General features: G+C 38.4%; 1 pseudogene; it reads left to right on the forward strand.

Moving 5' to 3' along the window:
* Window positions 1-12,693: 12,693 nt before the first annotated feature.
* On the forward strand, window positions 12,694-13,622 carry LOC118575927 (annotated as a pseudogene).
* Window positions 13,623-14,243: the final 621 nt, after the last annotated feature.

Here is a 14,243-nt window from a genome sequence, read left to right on the forward strand (position 1 = left end):
GTTGAGCATTTCCTTAAATGTCTTTCAGCCATTTGAGCTTCCTCTGGTGAGAATTGTCTGTTTAGTTCTATAGCCCATTTCTTAGTTGGACTGTTGGGCATTTTGATGTCTAATTTCTTGAGTTCTTTATATATTCTGGATATCAGCCTTCTGTCAGATGTGGGGTTGGTGAAGACCTTTTCCCATTCTGTAGGCTGTTGCTTTGTCTTGTTGACCGTGTCCTTTGCTCTACAAAAGCTTCTCATTTTCAAGAGGTCCCATTGATTGATTGTTTCTCTCAGTGTCTGTGCTACTGGTGTTATATTTAGAAAGTGATCGCCAATGCATTCAAGAGTACTTCCTACTTTCTCTTCTATCAGGTTCAGAGTAGCTGGATTTATGTTGAGGTCTTTGATCCACTTGGACTTAAGTTTTGTGCATGGTGACAGACATGGATCTATTTGCAGCCTTGTACACATTGACATCCAGTTATGCAAGCACCATTTGTTGAAGATGCTTTTCCATTGTACAGTTTTGGCTCTTTGTCAAAAATTATATGTTCATAGGTGTGCGGGTTAATGTCAGGGTCTTCAATTCGATTCCATTGGTCCACATGTCAGTTTTTATGCCAGTACCAAGCTGTTTTTATTACAGTAAATCTATAGTAGAGCTTGAGGTTGGGGATTGTGATGCCTCCAGAAGTTGTTTTATTGTACAGGATTCTTTTGGCTATCCTGGTTTTTTTGTTTTTCCATATGAATTTGATTATTATTCTTTCCAGATCTGTGAAGAATTGTGTTGGTAACTTGATGGGGATTGCATTGAATCTGTAGATTGCTTTTGGTAAGATCGCCATTTTTACTATGTTAATCCTGCCTATCCATGAGCACGGGAGATCTTTCCATTTTCTTACATCTTCTTCAATTTCTTTTTTCAGGGACTTAATGTTCTTGTCTATAGGTCCTTCAATTGAGTTTTTAAGATGAATATATTTTAAGTGATTAAGGTAATCATTACTTTTCATGTATTTGCTTGTCCTAATATATCAATAAAATGTTTATTTGTATGTGATTATCCCTATTATATTAATGTAAACCAAATTATGTCAACCAAGAAACGCCATTCTTTTTAAATACTTTTTGTTTTATATGTAAGAGTGTTTTCCCTGCACACCACATGCATGCCTGGTGCCCGGGAGGCCAGAAGAGGGTGTCAGATCCCCTGGGACTAAAGTTACAGACAATTGTGAGCTGTCACATGGGAGTGGGGAATTGGTCCCAGGTCCTCTGGAAAAGAAGCCTGTGCTTTCAATCACTGAGCCATTTCTCCACCTCCAAGAAATGCCATTTTTTATAGATAAAGCGCCTAAGCTGATCTATATTCTGCATAAACCACTTTTGTTCTCCAATGTGATAATTTAATTTTAAATACCTACACAACTGCCTCTTACTTTCATGTAGACTTAGTTATCTGCATTTAAGTGATCCTTTTGTATTAATTTTTTTAAATGCTAAAAGCATTTAACTAATCAGTATTTAGGAAATAACATCACGTATATATGTAAAGTCAATAAGGAAGTGTTTTGTAAGTAAATATTGTGAATATTTAGGTAAAAATGTGAATATTTTAAATTTTCAAAGGGGCCCAAATCACTATACAGATTATTAGAAGAGATGCAATCTTTACATTCAACATAAAGAAAAATCATCTTACACAATCTGTTAAGTTATATCATAAAGGAATGTGTTACATGAATAACAAATATTCAATTTTGTTGTTTTTAAAGCTCTATTTATTGAAAAATTTTACACATTGAAAATTAGTGACAATGCTTGAATTTGCATGTACGTATTTTGTTGTAGAGTCAATATTTTGTTGCAAAGCTTGATGAAAACAGCTGTTTCAGACTTACAAAGGATACCTCAAGGAGTTATCTGTTACCTTATCTACATATTCTTTTCTTCATTCTGAATAAAGACTCATCTCCTTCTCAGCCTCTTCAGAGTGAGACTGATTGATCAGAAAATGCATGAGTGTACCTAGCCTAAAAGCCCCCGATGAAAAAGATAAGGATAGACATTTCAAATAAGACAGTGGAGGCTTTCTAGTAGATCTTACTTAACATTTGACTGGCTTACTCCAGTAGTCAGATTGGTGAATACCCTGTCATCATAGAGCCTTTCTCCAGTAACTGATGGAAGCAGATGCAGAGATCCACAGCCAAAGAAACACCAGGCTGAGCTTCAGGGGTCCAATTGAAGAGAGGAAAGAGGGATTCTATGAGCAAGGGGCATCAAGATCATGATGGGGAAACCTACCAAGACAACCAAACCAAACTAGTGGGAACTCATGAAATTTAGACCAACAGTTGTGGAGCCTCCATGGGACTGGACTAGGCCCTCTGCATAAGCAATATAGTTGTGTAGTTTGATCTGCTTAAGGAGCCCCTGGCAGTAGGATCAGGATCCATCCCTGGTACATGAGCTGGCTTTTTGGAGCTCACTACCTATGGTGAGATACCTCTCACAGCCTTGAGGCAGGGGGGGGGGGTTGGATCTGCCTCTACTGAATGTACCAGGCTCTGCTGACCCCCAAGAGGAGGCCTTACCTTCTTGTAGGAGTGAACAGAGGGGTGGGAGGAGGGAAGAGAGGAATCTGTGGTTGGTACAGAAAATGAATAAAAAATTTCTTAATAAAAAATAAAAATAAAGGTAAAGAGAAAACTCACTTGCTATAGTACTACCACATACAGGACCATAGTAGCAGTAGGAAGCATTCTCAGGTGATCTAAAAACTTCTGCACCTATGATTAAAACTGTCCTTCAATAAAGTTGAAAATTTATTACTATAACAAGAAAATCACTTTGTCACCCTGCAGACACGTCATCTGTCAGTCATTAGAGCAATAATCATGATTTATAAATGTGAATACATACCAGTCTTAATTTCATCATACAATTTTAAGAAGAACCTTAAAAGAGATGATATAACATGTCCAGAAAAGAAATAAAATAATTTAAAGTGGCTAGTATTGAGATGTTATTAAAATTTTCTGCCTACTTTTGTGTAATCTTGTTTTTTTCCTTTCCATTTTTAAGAAATTTTCTATTCACTTTACACATGAAGCACAGATCCTTTCCCCTCCCCCCACGCCCCAGCCTTTCTCTGCAGCCAGCCCAACCTTCATTTCCAACTCCTCAGAGGCAAGGTCTCCTGTGGGGTATCAGCAGAGCCTGATACACTCAGCTGAGGCAGGTCCAAGCCCCTAGCCCTGAACCAAGGCTGTGTAAGTTGTCCCACCATAGGCAGTGGGCTCTAAAAAAGGCAGCTCATGCACCAGGGATGGATCCTGATTCTATTGCCAGGGGCCCCTTAAGCAGATCCAGCTATACAACTGTCTCACCTATGCAGAGGGCCTAGTCCAGTCCCATGGAGGCTCTGAGACAGCTGTTGGTCTAAATTTCATGAGTTCCCACTAGTTTGGTTTGGTTGTCTTGGTAGGTTCCCCCATCATGATCTTGCTACTCCTTGCTCATAGAACCCCTCTTCTCTCTCTTTGACTGGCCTCCTGGAGCTTGGCCTGGTATTTGGCTGTGGATCTCTGCATCTGCTTCCATCAGATACTGGGTGAAGGTTATATGATGACAGTTAGGGTATTCACTAATCTGATTACCAAGGTAGGCTAGTTCAGGTACCCTCTCCACTATAGCTAGTAGTCAAAGGTGAGGTCATCTTTGTGGATTTCTGGGAACTTCCCTAGTACCTGGTTTCTCTCTATGCCCATGGTGTCTCCCTCTATCATGGTATCTCTTTCATTTTCTGCTAACCTTTATTTAGCAGTTTTGACAATTCCTACTATAAATGAAAAGAAAAGACATAGTTATATAATGTCTACCAATCCCCAAAACCTGTCACATAATGTGAGACTGTCTCTCTAACTTGCGTCTCTGACCCCCTACCTTTTTATTGTCCATTTTAATTCTTTATTTCTCAAGACATAGATTGTAGAATTAAATGAGGGTGTCCCTACAATATATGAGTGAGAAACTTTCTGTACTTGCATGTACTTGCTCTTGATTGCATATAAACAGAACTTTCAGTTCCAAAGAAAAAAAGCATGGCCATCAAATGGAACCCACAGCACTAAAAGCTTTCCTCCTGCCATCCATTGACTTTACTTTACATTCCTAACAATGTAAGCAATAAGAGACTGGAATAACTCCTACAGGAAACACTGCCTAGAGGACAGTGAATGCTGTGACATCATTTTCTAGGCGTGTTGTATCCATTCAAGTGATTTTCACCAGGGCAGGCTCTTTACACACAAAAATCATTCACCACATGATGGCCACACAGAGGTAGTTGGAAAACCAGAGTGGTCTGATTTGTGGACACCATAAAAGCACAAATCCAGGCCAAGGCAGGCAGCTGCCAGAGAAACCTTGGTTGCATAACAACCCCATAGTACAAGAGTCAGCAGATATTATTGACAGGGACATAGGCCATCACTTTCAGCACAGTCCCAGAGCAATGTAGAGATGGATCACACAGATAGCATAACTGATTGTCTTATTTCAGTCCTTGAAATTTTAGATCATCTGGGGGACAACACTTGTCATAAAACATAGGTCTAGGAAGGAGAAATTAGAGAGGAAGAGGTACACAGGTGTGTGGAATTTGGAGTTCAAAAATGACACAAGTATGATCGTTGTGTTTTCTGTGAGTTTCACAATATCAGTGACAGAAAGGGCCAGAAGAAGAGTTGAGTCCAGCTTGGGCTGGTCAGAAAAGCCTGGTAAGGTGAAACATGCTGGGCTGCTAAAATTAGACACTGTCATTCTTTCTTTGAATCATCTTTCTTGATGATTCTGATTTTATTACTGTAAGTAAAAATTCAAATAGTATAACAATTGAAAAGAACAAACAAAATTGATTATTTTTGTCAGTTTGGTTAAAAAGAAAAGCAAAATAGAGATGTAAAACAATAAAAAATACTTAATGGCCCATTACATGAAATAAGAGGTATAAACAGCAAATACAAAATGTATATGCTAAATTCATATAAAGACATGACTGATAGGGATTACACTGAGTCTGTAGATCTCTTTTGGTAGAATGATTGTTTTCAGAATACTAATTCTACCAATCCATGAGCATGGAAGGTCTTACATCTTCTGGTAGCTTCTTCAATTTCCTTCTTCAGTGTCTTAAATTTTTCAATGTAGATATCTTTCACTTTCTTATATTTATTCCAAGATATTCTTAAGACTATTGTGAATAGTATTTTTCTGAGTTCTTTCTCAGTATATTTGTCATCTGTATAGAGGAAGGATACTAATTCTTGTGTATTAACTTTGTATACAGCTACTTGGATGAATGTTGATCAGCTATAAGAGTTTTCTAGTAGAGTTTTGAGAGTCTTTTATTTGTCAAATACTATTATTTGTAAATAAATATACTTTGACTTCTTCTTTTATTACATATGTACTTCTAATTGCCTTCATTTGTGTTATTTATCTTGCTAAGATTTCAAACACTATATTGAACAGGAAGCAAGAGAGTGGACATCCTTGTCTCATTCCTGATTTTAGTAGAAATAATTGGGAGTTTCTGGGAGTTTCTTTAAGGATGTGATCCCTGTAGGTGAAATGTGCTCCAATGAATGGTGACACTCCCCAGAGTATACATCCAGCACTAGATGGACTATATGTGTTTTATTGATTTATTTTATATTATTATAATAACTATTATAATAATAATTATAATAATTATTATTATTATTGTTAGTTTTTCGAGACAGGGTTTCTCTGTGTAGCTTTGTGCCTTTCTTGGAACTCACTTAGTAGCCCAGGCTGGCTTCAAACTCACAGAGATCTGCCTGCCTCTGCCTCCCGAGTGCTGGGATTAAAGGTGTACACCCCCACCACTACCCCACCACGTCCCCCACTCCCCCAACCCCCCACCCCTGCTCAACTATACGTGTTTTAAAAATATGTGGACTTGGGGTTGGGGATTTAGCTCAGTGGTAGAGTGCTTGCCTAGCAAGTGCAAGGCCCTGGGTTCTGTCCTCAGCCCTGGAAAAAAATATGTGGACACAAACTTAGATGGAATCTCAAAGAATTAATAAAATTATATATTAAAAATGTATGAAATATGTGCCAAGCTGTCTAATAATGTCATATACAAATCAACTGTGTAAGCACTGTGGACAAACAGTGAACTGAAAAAAAATGATGACTACAGGCAAAGATTATGTGAAATGCACAGGACATATACATACACACACATATCTGTACATATAAAATAAGATTTTGAGACAGATATAAAGCAAGGGTTTTAGAAGCAGGTACAGTAATAATAATCATAATTTTAAGCAGGAGCAGTGTTGTTGATTGTTTTTGCTCTTCAGTGGCCTGCCACCAGTTTCCAAATAAATCACACACTGAGGCTTATTCTTAATTATAAATGCCCAACCTTAGCCTGGCTTGTTACTAGCCAGCTTTTCTTAACTTTAAATTATCCCATCTATCTTTTGCCTTGGGGCTTTTATCTTTCTCTATTCCTATATACCTTTTCTATCCTTCTTACTCTATGTCTGGCTGTGTAACTGGGTGGCTAGTTGACTGGCCCCTGAAGTCGTCCTCCTTCCTTTCTCATTCCTTGATCTTTCCTCCCAGATTTCTCCTTCTATATATTCTCTCTGCTGGCCAGCCCCATCTATCCTTTCTCCTGTCTTGCTATTGGTTGTCCAGTTCTTTATTAGACCATCAGGTGTTTTAGACAGGCAAAGTAACACAGCTTCACAGAGTTGAAAAATGCAACATAAAAGCAACACATTTTAAAATAATAGAACTATAACTGAGAAATTATATATGACTCCAATATTGTTTTTATTATGTAATTAATTAGTGAAGGTGGATGAAGTAATAACATTGAGGAAATGTTGGTGTGTAGTTGGAGTTTTCTCCAGTCCCATCCAGGCCAGAAGCCATTCAGACCCAAGTAAACACAGAGAGACTTATATTACTTATAAACTTTATGGCCATGGCAGGCTTCTTGCTATATAGTTTATATATCTTAAATTCACCCATATCTATTAATCTATAAGTTGCTTTGTGGCTTGTGGCTTACTGGTACTTTTACATCTTGCTTCTCATGGCAGTGGTGGCTGGTAGTGTCTCCTGACCCAGCCTTCTTGTTCTCCAAATTTTCCTTTCTCTTTGTCTCGCCTATACTTCCTGCCTGGCTACTGGCCAATCAGCACTTTATTTATCAGCCAGTCAGAGAAACACATTCACAGCATACAGAGCGAAATCTACAGTATTGGTGATCTTTTGTAAGCAATCCAATGATCTTTTCAAATTGTATAGATTGAATAAGTGTAGCTTAAACTATTGATTGGCAAAGATTAAGAAACATAATCATAAAAATATATTTTCTAAATTTTAATTTTAGGATGCCCCAGTGGCTGTAGCTCTTTGATTAAGTATCTGATATAAATAATCATCCCACATGCCAAAGAAATCTTTTCAAGGAAATTGTTTAATTTTCCCTCAAATATCCAAGTTAGAATGCAAATACTTTCCCAAGTCTTAGTCTTTTCTAACTGGATTCAATTATGAAATGGTCCACTTTGACAAAACGATGTCCCTTATTTTCTTTGGTACCAATGGAAATGCTAAAATGCATGCTGGAAATATGCCAAGAAGAAACAGTTACAAGATCTAGTGGCAATAGTTTTCTTTTCAGAATTGCGTGAGTACATGGTAATGGCCCAGGTAGTCACCTTGCTTAGTAATTATCTAGTTGGTAACTCTGAAGCCCAAGAATTGGCAATGACTTTAGATAGCTAAACACATTCCTGTTGTTTAAAAAAATAGTGCAGTGAGAGGATATAGAAACTACTTGAAGAAAGACAATGGGCAAGAGCCTTCACTCACTTATTTTAATCCATATCCTCATATCTGTTTTCCTTGTCCTCTTATGTATCCATGAATCATATTTTTCAAGGAGATTTAATGGTGAAACTCCTTCCTAATCATTTACATCTGTTTGAATCAAGTAGACACGAGGTGATTTTGCATAGGGATGAATATAAAAGTATCTCTGATACTTTTAGGTAGACAACAAAGCCTGATGAGAAAGTATGGTAACCAATAGGTTTTGTCTATATGAGCCTCAGACAACACATGACTCAGGGCCACTCACCTGGAAAGTTTCTAGGTGATGGTCTTGACCAAATTCCATCAGTCAGTATTTAACATTTTAATAAAAGCTTGCTTTAATTTTGCCAAAATGGTGTAACTGTTTTTTTCTCTGGGAAATTTCAGGATTAACAGCTTGTCAACTTCCTTAGCAATCAGAACAGTGCAAATGAAGATTATAGTGTGATGACCTTTGCATACTATCAAAATGACTGAAAATTAAAAGGGCAGACAGCACTGAGTGTGACCTAGATGCTGGGTATCTGCCTGCAGAGTATCAATGTGTAGTGTAATGGATGATACACCAGTTTCCACAGATCCATCAACTCTGGGTGCATACATACTTTGTGACTAAACAATCTGGTGCCAAAAGCTCTTAGCAAAATACTTAAAGTTTTATTTACCCCAAAATACATGCAAATATACCCAGAGCAGCATTCCTTATTAAAGACAAAACTCAGAAATACAAAAATAGCTAATAACACCATTATAGATAAGTGGTTTATGGCTTATTAAAATAGCAAAATCCAGTGTGGCCATGATGGAGGTTGTACTCTGCTGTTAACATGAGCCAAAATGAATGATTCTCATAAAGATGGTGTTGAATTAATGCCAGGGATAGCATATAAAATGACTGACGAGCTGCCAGAAGAGATTGGAGAATAGGGGACCCAAGATTATGGACCATCAACCCTCCATGCATTCCCCTCCAGATCTGCTTAGCATGCCTCTAGAGGGCCAACGTAGAAATGCCTATGTGTCCCTAGGTCATGCTTTATGGTGTGCACATGTCATGTCCTCCTCTATATAAATACTTCTTGTAATGCTAGTCTTTTACTTCTATCTGATCTTCATGTTCTGTGTTCCTAGATCAATGGTGATTTCTGTGATACAGGAAAGGAGTGAAGTAAATTTCACAGGAAATTATACAGAGATGATCACCCAGGCTGGGGTTAAGGCAGTTATGCAGTTCATGGGAAAGAACCTGCAACCTGGGGAAGTTTTTCAGGCTTAGATAAACTGGATTGAAGGTTTGGTCAACTATAGCACATAGTATGATGTGTATCAACACACTGGATTCAAATTGTCCATGATGAATAATTGAGTTTCTGAGGATATTCCAAGGGCATTGTGTAAAACTTGAGACCCTAAAGGGTACTGGCTGAAGACTGTGGATGGAGTAACATATAGATGGGATGACAAACTAAAAGTGTGGGAACCTAGAAAAGGAGGAAAATAGTGGCCTCCATAAAGAAAGGGAGATGGCAACTTTAATCCAGATATATTTTATTCCTTCTGAAGGAGTGTGGAGACAATGTGGCAATTGGTGGAGTGATTGCTCCAAGTTTTACTGGGTTTCTAGATTTAAAAGAGCTGCCAAAAAGGTGAGTTTCCTTTCATGGAAGCTCTGATAATTGGATCAGGTCTTCCTTGAAATTGTTGGGATATAGAAGAAAAGAAGTTACTGACAGATTTCTTGTCTGAGGTCATTGTGGCCCACAGGTGATGGGGTTTGGCATTTGTAGAGGGCTGAGGAGGAACTTAGGTGGCTGTGGGGGTCTTGAGGTTGGAGCAGGCTGTGTGAGAAGGAAATGACTGTCTGGTACATTGACCACTGTTCTTATTTTTACCTTTTTTGCAAAACTGCATGTTGCTAGCCTCTGGGCCAGATGCTCAGAAGATTGTATAATCATTAATAATAAAAATAGATTATGCTTGCTTTGGTGTTAAGTTTGGGATAGTCCCCGTGTTTAGTAAAAGATGATGAAGATTATATTGGTGATGTTCTAAGAATAACCTTTTGAATCATGAGAACAATTGTATTGGGTGATTTCCCCTTTTTCTTTCTGTTTCCCCTTACTTATGATAATAAAAGACTGAGGTTACCAGGACAAAAGCAGAAGCTAAAGAAGCTGTAGCAAAGAAGCTGCTTAGCAACTACAGAAGCCCGAAGTGACCCGTCAGCTTGCACGAGCACTGTCTCTGAGTCACTACTGTGCCTTCCAGGTATCCCATCCTTCGGACCCCTGGAACTGCTGAGGCTGGTCCCCAGCAAATTAACGCATAGACAAAAATAGCAACACATAATTTTGCTTACACCTGGTTAAATTCATAGCAATGGCTGTCCAGGGCCTGGTAAACCATAAGCAAATATGGCCAGGGTAGATATGAAGAAAGGATGTAGTAATACATTTAGTTACTGTTATATGAATTTTAAGTCATCTGCACAGTAAGCATGTACATATACATATGCTAAATAAATTCCTGATGGAAACTTAGAATGGAAACAGCTGAAAATTTTAATATTCTATATAAGTGGGTTGTGAATGCAAAAGTTAATACAATTGGGTTTCTTCCATAAACTTAAATAACTTTGAAAGATAAGAGAAGCAACAGAATCTCCTTTTGAATAGCCTTCTGCAAAGTTCAGCTTTGGATGCAATAGTGCATGGGGTTAATTACCATAATGAGAGATCTGTGTCCCTGGGACATTTCCAGCACAGTGGCCTGTATTCCTGTACAGTCTCTCTTGGTTTCCTGGTCTTCAGAGAATTACATCCTCAAATAGTAGCCCTAGAATCAACACAGGGCCTAAGACACTGATTGCCATTCAAGGTAATCACTGTGAGCTCTGAGGCTCAGACTTCACTTTTGCTTCAACATTATCCATTTGAAAAAGTGAAGGAAATTATCTTCTGTCAACTAGTTTTCTACTACATATGATTTGGTTTTGTCTATACACATGTGTGATTCTCAACAATACTTGGGTTTCACATGGTGCTCAATTACTTAGGTGAAAAGTGAGCATGAAGCTCATGTGTGATTAGGAGTGCATCAGGAAGAAAAACAATTTTTCTAAAAATGCAAGATGAGCATATTCTAATAAATAGAGAACTGGTCTATGGCCATGAATTTGTCATATCACATTATCTGAAGGCTACCTGTGTTGTGAGTATCTTAGAATATAAAGTTTTACTTGACCACGGTGGATAAGATGCCCACAAACAGGAGCAGAGCAGGAGTGGTATGTCTGCCTTCATTTCATTCCTTTGATGGCAACAAAGTGAGAAAATGATAGTCAGGTATTTGTGTTTGTATGGATGCTTGTGTATGTAACTGTGAATGCCTTTATTAGAATTAGATTATATATATTCAATATATGCTACATTCAATATAAGTTAATACGAAAGATGTGCATATTATGTATATGCATATATAATAACAATGTACACATGGAATTCTAGATGTATGCATGATATTAGCATATACACACCTTGGCTTGCTCCTTAGGGGTTCTTCGATATTCTTTTCGTCACTGTATAGCCCTCTCCCTGTTTTCAGGCAACACTCAGGTACTTCACATGGTTTTTGGTTATTGGATGTCTAGATCCCTTACCTGACCATCCCAGACTTAATTTTTCACTGAGTTTGTAACAGTTTTACATAATAAATGAAATTAATCAATAATTAAGAATTATTTCATATGTTACTTTCACAATTAATTTTCTCTGAAATAAAACAAGTACAGATTATTAAATTGCAATTAAGGGAGAATTTTAAGGCCTGAGTGGTTGTACTGATACCAGGTACCAATTGCATTACACATGGGCATAATAACAATCTTTGGGCACAAAGGAAGCAGAGACTCCACCTTAGAAGTTCACATTTGTAAATATTTCAAGTTTTTTAAAGTTGTTCCTTTTATTTTATTGAGAAAAATTAATGTTAGATACACACTGAAGCAGCCTCTTCCATCTGCCTGAGGACCCCGAGTTATACTGGCAAATATGCCCTACATTCAGATTCACTCACCCTCTCTTTCAACATATAAAAGCAGAAAGCCAGTAACTCCACCCACCGCCACACAGCTGAGGAGGGGAGCTGCATTAACCCACTGTCTGATCCAGTTTGCCACAAGTGAGTAGCTGGTAGGCTGGATGAGCTAATGATTCTCATAAGGGACATAATTCTGAACTCATGTATGTATAAAATTAAAAATCCCTGACATAAATGTTAATACAGCTTCATCCATACACAAATGTTTGATATTTTACCTCAAAAGTCATCTTTGTAATCTCCAGAACTTATTGTTAGTATTTGAAACTAAAAAGAAATGACTAGTTTTAAGGTTGTAATTGAATAATTCAGATTTTTAAAATAATTAATATTTATACTAAACATTAAAGACACTTAACACGTTATTTAATCTGAATTAATTGTTATGTTATAAATGGATCAAATACATTTATTCTTTTGATGTATTTTCTTCTGTGACAAACATCTCAGCTCCGAACAGCTACTACTCAGGCAAAGACTACTTCTACAGTGGCTTCTCTAAGACTCGCATTCTTTCTGCAACAAAATCTATTTCAGCTTCTAAAGGACCTTGAACTATAAGTCAATGCAAATTTCTTTAGTGTCAGCCCTTTAAATTATTTTATGGACATTAATATTGTGACTGTCTAGTAATTTATAATGTTTTTCTCCTTGTCCACACCAGGTGACAGGGATGATTAACGGCAGTGTCAACAGTGACTTCATTCTGGTGGGTTTCTCAGACCAGCCAGAGCTGGAAAGAACACTCTTCATAGTTATCTTAATCTCTTATCTTCTCACTCTGATAGGAAATACAATAATTATTCTCATCTCTTCAATAGATCCTAAACTCAAAACCCCTATGTACTTTTTTCTTACTCACCTCTCCCTTGTGGACATCTGCTTTACCACCAGTATTGTCCCTCAACTGCTGTGGAACCTGAAAGGACCAGCCAAGACCATCACGGCTGTAGGCTGTGCAGTACAGCTTTATGTCTCTCTGACTCTGGGCTCGACTGAGTGTATTCTCCTGGCAGTAATGGCCTTTGACCGCTATGCTGCTGTCTGCAAACCTCTGCACTATGTAGCCGTGATGAATCCACAGCTCTGCCGGGCTCTAGCGGGGATCTCTTGGATCAGTGGAATAGGAAATGCTCTCATCCAGGGAACAGTCACTCTTTGGCTTCCCCGTTGTGGCCATCTGTGGCTACACCATTTCTTCTGTGAGGTCCCCTCCATGATCAAGCTCGCCTGTGTGGACATTCATGCCAATGAAGTCCAGCTCTTTGTGGCCTCATTGGTCTTGCTGCTTTTACCTTTAGCACTGATACTGACATCGTACGGACACATAGCCAAGGCAGTTGTGAAAATCAAGTCAGCCCACGCTTGGCGCAGAGCCCTGAGCACATGTGGATCCCACTTGATGGTGGTGTCCTCTTCTATGGAAGCATCACTGCCATCTATATCCAGCCAAACAGTTCATATGCCCACACCCATGGGAAGTTCATCTCTCTCTTCTATACTGTCATGACCCCGACCCTTAATCCCCTCATCTACACACTGAGGAATAAGGAGGTGAAGGGGGCTCTGGGACGGCTCTTTAACGCCCGAGTGTGCAAATAAAGCAGAGCACGTGGTGACAGCGATTTTTATGACCTAGGGGATCCTGGAGCATGTTGTCATACTAGTTTCTGCACTGGAGTCGTCTAGGCTTTTGAGGCTCACTCTGAGCTTTGCCAGTGTTGGCATTGCCCTTGGCTTCCAGGACACTCTCTCAGTCTCTTCCCAGGATGCTCTGGGGTCCAGGAGAGGCAACATTTCCCCATACCCCTCAAAGTCCATGATTGTCTGTTTCTTATACTCTCCAGATTCCCTTCCCTTCTTGTATTTCTCTTTTGCACATGAACTCACAAACATAACCATAATTCCCCACAGCATGTCCCTCCCCACAGATCTTCTCACAACCCGAGAAAGCAACTGTTCCCACTTTTACAGCAAACCCCACCATCAATATTGTAGAAAACAGTGAGGAAGTTAAGCTACAGACTTGAGACTTTTAACTCCACTACTTTTTTTAAACTTGTGCAAGTTTTAGTCAACTCTTCATATCCACATTGTTATGAATTAAAAAGTAATGTTCATCATTATGCTAGCCAACACACTTAATACTAATTGATAAGCACATTTGACACTAGATGATAAAGCATGTTTTCAAATTTCTTTTATTATTATAATATTGGCTAT

Source organism: Onychomys torridus, unplaced genomic scaffold, assembly GCF_903995425.1.
Source record: "Onychomys torridus unplaced genomic scaffold, mOncTor1.1, whole genome shotgun sequence".
Taxonomy (NCBI): Eukaryota; Metazoa; Chordata; class Mammalia; order Rodentia; family Cricetidae; genus Onychomys; species Onychomys torridus.